This window comes from Myotis davidii, unplaced genomic scaffold (genome assembly GCF_000327345.1).
Source record: "Myotis davidii unplaced genomic scaffold, ASM32734v1 scaffold281, whole genome shotgun sequence".
NCBI classification, from domain to species: domain Eukaryota; kingdom Metazoa; phylum Chordata; class Mammalia; order Chiroptera; family Vespertilionidae; genus Myotis; species Myotis davidii.
Genome location: NW_006293784.1, coordinates 5830247 through 5837236, shown reverse-complemented (window position 1 = coordinate 5837236; position 6990 = coordinate 5830247). Strand labels below are relative to the sequence as shown.

Here is a 6990-nt window from a genome sequence, read left to right as displayed (position 1 = left end):
CAGAGAGAAAGGGAGAGGAAGAGAGAGACAGAAACATCAAGATGAGAGAGAATAATTGATTGACTGCCTCCTGCATGCCCCCTACTGGGAATTGAGCCCACAATTCAGGCATGTGCCCTTGACCCTAATCGAACCCGGGACCCTTCAGTCCGCAGGCCTAAGCTCTATCCACTGAGCCAAACCAGCTAGGGCTTTATCACTCTTAACATCTCAAAGAAGAGAACCTCTCTCTGGCCCCCCTTTTTTCACAATTCTAATGTCACTGACTTTGCAAAAGAGCCACATCCCCCAGTATTCCTGGGCCGGGGAGAAGTTGCCTCCATGCAAATAAAACAACACGGGAGCGACACTACTGATAACTGCCACGCAATCGATTCCATTGTTGGGAACATTTGGAATTTTAAAAGCTAAATAGTTTAGATCCCTGCAATTAATTATGTCATTTAGATTAGTTTTTCACATTTCCTGACCACACAAGACAAATTATGCCAAGTAAATAGATTTATGAGACCTTCGCTCACCTATCAGAGGCCGTGGAGTTGATGCTTCCAGTACCCACTGCAGACTTTGGATCCACGTGAAATAACCTTCATCAGAAAGGATGAAGTTGGGAAAAGGAAAACTTCTCAGGAGCAGGCTGCATGCCTTGTATCAAGCAATACGCCCAATTCACGGCCTTGCCTGGACCATGGGAGGCAGGTAGTCCTGACTGATGTACAGCGTCAGAGTGGAGAGGCCACGTTTGGGGATTCAAAGGTCACTGGACAATGTGAGCATGTGTATGGGTGTCCCGGGCCCCACCTAGTTCAGCTGACATGCCCTCTCTGCTCGCTGTCCAGCACAAGCAGCATGTCACTGGGTGGCAGCATGTCACTGGGTGGCAGCATGTCACTGGGTGGCAGCTGTTCCCAGTACTATGGAAACAAGCAAGCCGCTGGTGTCTCAGACCTGTGAGATTAGACGTTCACACCCTGTCCTTCCCCAAGGCTGTGTGTGGCACCCAAAAAGTGCTGTTCTGACTGTGTCAACTACACATCATGCCTCCATCTTCCCAAATGTCCACTGTGATAGCCCCCGAGTAAAAATGGACAGCAACACCGGGCCTGTTGTGCATGTTGGACCCACGGTGGCCAGAGGCTGGAGGTGGCAGTAGGCAGCAGCCTGTATTCTTATGTTAGGAGCCAAGCTTAGAAGACTCTTCATAGGTGCTCCTCCTGCCCAGTGTCTGATGTGGACAGCGATGTGTGTTCCATCGGAGCCACTGTGGACTCACAGGTCATCAATGTCACCGAACTTCCAATAGGTAAGATTTGTGGCTTAAGTGCATCTGAAACATTTGACGTTCCACCCAGTGGTGAATTCACTTGTCTGCCTACCTCACCAGTTACTGATGAGATGCCCTCTATGGATAAAGGGACAGCCTCTTATGGAACAAATTCCGACACATCAGTTTCTCCCTTTTCTTCCTGTTCAGAGCCCCTGGATCTAACTCATATACATGTCAGTAGATCTAAGTCTGAGGGTAATGCCCTTATTTGTCTAAGAAAAAAGGACTACTTGACAGAAACTGACCTGGGTTCTTCACATTTGGTCCTTGTGACCTTTGAGAAAGAGGTGACCTGGACCAAAAGAGTCACCATTCCAGGTATCTGGCTCCTGCTCTCATAGCATTTAATCTTAAAGCAAAGGTTGTGGCAGTGGCTTCCAATACTTACAATTTTTATCTATCCTATCAATCCATCATTTCTGCCAAACATCCAGCAAATTCAATTAGAGAGTAGTGAGAGACCAAAAGGTATATATTTCTTGATGGATAAATTATTAACTTTGATAGGAAAACAAAAATCCACTGATTCAACACTTCTTCCTTCTTCAAAGCCTGATGAGTATATCATCCGCTTGATCTTTAGAGAAGTAATGTTGAAAGAGGAATTTCCGGTAACAGTGAGTGAAAACCAGAGTGGCTACTCTACTTTCAGTGCTCTGTTAAATAAAGCAGAGAGGAAGAAGCTAATTGAAAGTCTCTCCCCAGATATTTGCCACCAAAACAGAGGGCTCTTGTTAACAGCCAATAGCGGTAGTCAAGGTGGAAGGCCTGGAAGGCCCTTTAATAGAGAAATCAAAAGCCCTCCATCCAGTGTCTGTGATGACCCCACAGCCCTGGAAGCTCCAGATGCCTGGCCCGTTAACTGGCCAGCAGCACACCAGACGACACCAGCTCCCCATCTCCGCCTTCCATACCGTTCACTGTGATAGCTCCCGAGTCAAAACAGACAGCAACACCAGGGCCTATTCATTGTGCATGTTGGATCCACGTACAAAGGGGAAAGGAAACGTATCCGTTCTCTAAGGAACTGGGAATTGTATCTGGGAAACTGACTGAAGTAGAGCGATGTCTTTCTGAACTCACAGACTCCCTACGTAACGGAAAGACATTCTCTCCAGTGGCTCCCCGTTCTCAGGATCTGCCTCACGTCTACCTCTCTTACCAGAAACGCTATGTAACATCTGTTGTTGAAAAAAAGAGAGAGAGACGTGCTTCTCTGCGGTGGCAAACTAAGGCTTGGTACAGGTCAGCAGACTTTCAGCCTCACTCTTACTGAAATGCTGTGTGACTCTCGCTGGATCCTTCTCTCTGCTGATAGGGAAGGCTTTATCCCATTCACTTCGCAGCCACACAGGAAAGAGTCATGAGAGATGCAGCAGCTCCAGGTCAAATAGCTTCAGAGACTCTCTCTCGACATCTTTAGAGACTTAACAGCCTAAAGTTTAGATGCCACCAGCTATTTTAACCATCGAGGCAATAGGACCTGAGACTTGTTTGTAGAGCAAGCACGTCAAACTCAAAGGCTAACATGGGCCAAATAAACATGTGGCCCATGGCCCGCGCATTTGACATGCTCATTGTAGAGTATTTGACGTGTAGTTTTTCAGATGAGACCATTACAGATAAGATCTGGTTTCCACTGTGGACTCTCCCCACCGCACGGTGGCACGGAGGTGAAGCCCTTTCTGTGGTTGGCTCACCCTCAGAGCTCAGAGCGCAGTCTCAGAAATTGCTTATGTATTCATGAGGTGTGGTTTCCTCTGAGGGTGGGATTCCCAGAACAAGGGAATATAATGGTGCCCTATGGATTGTGCTGTATGGTTTCTCTGAGGCTTTCTGTCCCTAGCCCAGAGCTGTAGTAAGGCTGTCTCAGAAGCACTTAAAAGGTACCTCAGCACTATCACAGATCTTTCTCTTGGCTTAAAAATGAAGGTAAGGAGTGCATACCTTCCAGCATATTCTTTTTAGCCCAAACCTGTAGAAATCTCCAGAGCTCAAAGGAAGATCAAAACCCATTGACTGCTATCCCCAGGGCTCCCTAGAACAGGAATTAGTTATCATGTGGGCTGGACCTCCCAGAATTTACGCCTAACCCTATCTCTTTGCTTTCTTAGAAAATCCTAGCTAAGGTCCAAATACTCCTAAAAACTGGCCTTGGGCAAATTTCAAATGACATTTCAGTGTTTTGACCCTTCTAGACCCCACTTGGGTGTGTGCTGATGTTACTAGTACAATGCCAAGAACAGGCGAGGTCTAAGGCATGGTTTCCTGCTCTTGCCTCTCCTGATTTTCTCTCTGAAACTTTCCCCCCAGTTTTGGGATTATAAGAAATACCCTATTTTTTCTCCTCATAATCAACTCTTTTTTTAAAAGTATGTTTTTATTGTTTTTAGAGCAAGAGGAGGGGACAGGTAGAGAGAGACAGAAACATCAATGAGAGAAACATCAACATGGATTGGGTGCCTCCTGCACTCCCCCTGCTGTGGATGTGCCCTGACTGGAATCCAACCATGACCTCTTAGTGCATGGGTCGACGCCCAACCACAGAGCCACATCGGCCAGGCTCAACTCTTAAATTGTAACTTTAATTTTGGTATTTTTCTTTTCTTTTCAGTCAAGTCTTAGAGACCAGCATAAGAGTCTGTGAGAGAAAACATTTCAGAAAGTTGGAAATTTCACTGAATCTGGGGTAGTTCTAAAAAGTACCAGTTATTATATATAAATAAGGGCTAAGTTATTATATATAAATAAGGGCTAAAGGCCAGCTTACTATAGTGGAAAGAGCCCTAATCCCAACTCTAGGTAGACACAGCACTTCTCACTTCCTTCAAACACAGTTATAAATTTCATTTACAGCAGAATAACCAATCGGTCTGAGTGGCTAATCAGCACACTTGCAGATCCATTGTTTTCAGCCATAGAAGCTTCATTAGCCCATACTAGTAGTCATTTTTTCCCATTTCCTTAAAAATCATCTGGAAAGAAATATTTTGCACCCTTGGGGACTCCTGTTTGTCTGTTATAGTTTATGAAAATGGAGCTGGGACAGGAAAGAAGCAAGGGCCCATTTTGTGGTTCAGATGCATTAGGGAGTTGGTGGGATCATGGAAGTGGAAGCCACGAGTCTGTGCTCAGTTGCCTGAGAGCAGTGACTGAGGTCTGAGGCCTGACTATGTTTTCTGGGGGGGATGAAAGCACACTACTGTGAAGCCTAAAGAGGGGGCTGGGGGATCCTGTAATAAGTTGAAGGTGGGTGCCTCAATGTACTTGTTATAATTAGTATTTCACTGGCCAGTCTTCAATAAAATCTCTCATGGTTGGATCACAGAAATAGATTTATGATCCATCAGGTTTTTTGTGTGTGTTTTTCAAAATATATTTTTATTTATTTCATAGAGGAAGAGGGAGGGATTGAAAGAGAAAGAGAAACATCAATGATGAGAGAGAATCATTGATCAGCTGCCTCCTGTACGCCCCTCTACTGGGGGTCAAGCCCACAACCCAGTCATGTGCCCTTGACCTGAATCGAACTTGGGACCTTTCAGTCCATAGGCTGACACTCTATCCACTGAGCCAAACCAGCTAGGGCTGATCCATCAGTTTCCATACAAGTATTTTAGACAGAAATTGGGACTGGTATACGGGTGGGGAAGGCTGTCTTAGAGAACCCTGACTCAAAGAAATTTGAATAATGTGAGGGCGGAAGTGAAGAATTAACACCAAAAGGCAAAAAAGTTTTCATCTATTGTGCCCGATGTAACGGAAGCAGGGAAATGAGAGTTGATGTCAGCTGTGTGATCTCCGCGCTGAATCCCCAGCCCTAGAAGGGTGTGAGTCCTCAGTGTCGGATAAATTCCATCCGGAATGCAAGAGGTACTGGGACGGGAGAGAGTGCCTGCAGGCTGTGGGCTGGGCTCTGACGTCTGCATTGTTCCAGGCTGGTAAGCAGCCTGTGCCACTGGGTTGAGGGTGAGTTCTAATGTAAGGATTAGGCAGCATCCTTGCCCTGGGGAAGCACCTGCTTGCTGCCATTCGGAAGCAATGATGCCACTCCCTCCTTCGAGCTCATCGTTGTCTGACAGTGTCATCGCTCTGCATTCTCCCCCATTTCCTCCTCTGCTGAGAATCAGCTGTGGAGGGGAGCTGGCATGTTAGGGAGCTTTGAAAGGAAATCTTTTCCGCCTTCTTACTCTGATTTTCCTCCACGTGGTGAGCAGCTAGCACACAAAATCACAGAGGACTTAAGTCACAGGTTAATTTGATTTCTGGTGCAGCTGTCTCCCCAAATTGCTTGTCTGCTCCTTTCTTTCCTGTTGCCCAGGAAAGTACAGAATTACAACTTGATGAGTTACCATGGCAACCTCTATACATTATCTTTTCTTTAATTGATTTTAGAGAGAGAGAGGAAGAGAGAGAAAGAGAAACATCGATCGGTTGCCTCCCATACACACTCTGACTGGAGATGGAACCTGCAACCTAGGTTTGTGTCCTGAACAGGAAATGAATCCATGACGTTTTATTGTTCAGATGACACTCCAACCGACTGAGCCACACCAGCCAGGGCGATACATTATCTTTTTAAAGGTTCTAGACTCCATGGACCACATGCCCATGAAGTCAACGCTGGCTGGATAGTTACCTAAACAAGATCAGGGGCCTGTTAGGAAGGAGGGGGTAGAGACTGAATTCCCAATTGACACTGTCCACCTTGGTGTCCTTGAGGAATCAAGCAGGCCAAGATGTCATCCGTACAGTTGCCATAAAGCTGATAATTCAAACCCAGTTTAGTCCGCAAAACCAGTACACTTCCGCGGGCCACTCCCATTCTGTATTCATAACCTGTCACTGGGAATTGCCTGCTGCCCCCGACTCTTGTGTTCCAGCGGGCTGTCACTGACTAGAAATCTGTGCTCCTGGATCTGCCACAGAAAGCTATTGGAGTTCTGTATAAACGCAGACACTTCCTGATGGTTTCCGGGGAGAACCATTTAGTGTGGGGCTTGATGCGATGGTTCTCACTGCTCCTATTGCTCGCAGGCGTGCACAAAAGGAAGCCAGAGCCAAATACTACGTTAGGGAAGGCGCTATAAGCCACACGAAAGGGGAGTCAGATAGCACTGTTGGAACTGCTGAGTCTCATTTTTGAAACACGAGACTATTTTTTTAAACACCTGGGCCTTAAATCTGGAGACTCCGCTTCCTCTTCCCTGTGCTGAGGTTTCAGGGGGCGCTGCTGTAGGGATGTATTTCCCAGGATGACACTCGGTATCGGGAAGTCAGTGATGAATGCGCGGACATTACCGGGGCAATGCGGTTTGCAGACAGGGACTGCGTGAGAATATATTTTCAGGTTCTTCTGCTGGTATTTAACTTGGAGACTGTATATACAGTAAATCAGGAAGGCTGATAATACCGTGTATGGGGCATGGTTTATGTACGGTCCAGACAGCGTACGAAGGCTGCCTCGCAGAGAGGGTGGGGATTTATGGTCTCATTCTTGCAGGTGGTGGCAGCTAATACGTTGTAGCTCTCTGTCTATACCTGGGAGTATTTATTTTTCGGTTCATCCTGAGGTGAAGGCAAAGTATAAGGTAAACTATGGGCTTTTTGACATAAATGCAACCTGTGCAGTGATTACATAGCTTCTAAAGGATGGGGAAAGA

General features: G+C 46.4%; 1 pseudogene; it reads left to right on the top strand.

Moving 5' to 3' along the window:
• The first annotated feature begins 601 nt into the window (after nucleotides 1-601).
• Nucleotides 602-2694, top strand: LOC102755003 (annotated as a pseudogene).
• The last annotated feature ends 4296 nt before the right edge of the window (nucleotides 2695-6990 follow it).